At 33.0% G+C, this 1,093-nt stretch overlaps 1 non-coding gene across 1 annotated transcript; it reads right to left on the reverse strand.

Moving 5' to 3' along the window:
• Nucleotides 1-317: 317 nt before the first annotated feature.
• Nucleotides 318-389, reverse strand: Trnaq-cug (transfer RNA glutamine (anticodon CUG)). Its single transcript has one exon. It is a non-coding gene; the product is annotated as a tRNA-Gln (tRNA).
• Between the last annotated feature and the right edge of the window lie 704 nt (nt 390-1,093).

Consider the following 1,093-nt stretch of genomic DNA (forward strand, 5'->3'; position numbering starts at 1 on the left):
GTTTTATCTTTAATTCTTAACTTCACCAAAATATTTTCACGTAAAAATTACTCCCTTTTTCGATAAAACGCGTTTCAAGGCATTAGCACAGATAACATAGTAATATGACATAGTATTAATTTTTTTCAAATATTTTTAACATATATTTTACAAGTATTCAAAAACCAGTGTCCAGGCATTTAATTTCTTTTTTATTTATGTACGTAATTAACATTACCATTTTTTTTATATTATCTTTGAAAGTATTAAAACATCCTATCATATACGGTTTATAACTTAAAAACTATGTTAATAAAACAGAATACTGCAAAAGTTTCAGGTCCCACCGAGATTTGAACTCGGATCGTTGGATTCAGAGTCCAAAGTGCTAACCATTACACCATGGGACCGATGTGAGAACGGTCGAAACAAGTTACCACTATCCACATGCGCCGTAGTACGCATGACCTTGATAATGCATCTCTGTTACACCTATCACTCTGTTCCGTTCACTCTTGTGGCCATTGCCGCGACGCTGAGAAATTCAATAACAACTTGATCACGCAGTTATAAATGTATTATTTTGTTTTAAAAATAGATGTAGGTAAACAGATATTAATAACAGTGTTAATTTTGACTACACTAGTATTCGTTTGCGAGTTCATTTGCATTATATGGTCTTTATATTTGCTTTTTACTATTTCAGCTTTATATTTACTATTGCAGTAGGTACTTACTAGGCCTTATATCAGCAACAGCTGAAGTACCTTTTCTGTATGTACTACGTGTTTTTTCTTATTCTTGTGTATGGCTACTAATTTGTTAATGTTGGCAACGAAGGCATATGTATTCTATCTGTCTGTCATTAGATTTATATTTCGGCATAATTTGACGAAATATAAATGTAATAAACATAAATCTAATGTTCCTATTGACATTAAATATAATGTAATATTTAATGTCAATAGTAGTCTTTATAAAATTACGTCAAACAGCTGTGAACATATCTGGGGTGATAATGGAGTGGTACACCCGCACTAACAGTTTACACTGGCGGACCACCAGTGGAGGACGCTAAGATGAGTCAGGTCAGTTAGCACATCGCATGCGGCAA

Source organism: Achroia grisella, unplaced genomic scaffold, assembly GCF_030625045.1.
Source record: "Achroia grisella isolate CSIRO2021 unplaced genomic scaffold, CSIRO_AGI_Agris_v1 utg215, whole genome shotgun sequence".
In the NCBI taxonomy this organism is placed as follows: Eukaryota; Metazoa; Arthropoda; class Insecta; order Lepidoptera; family Pyralidae; genus Achroia; species Achroia grisella.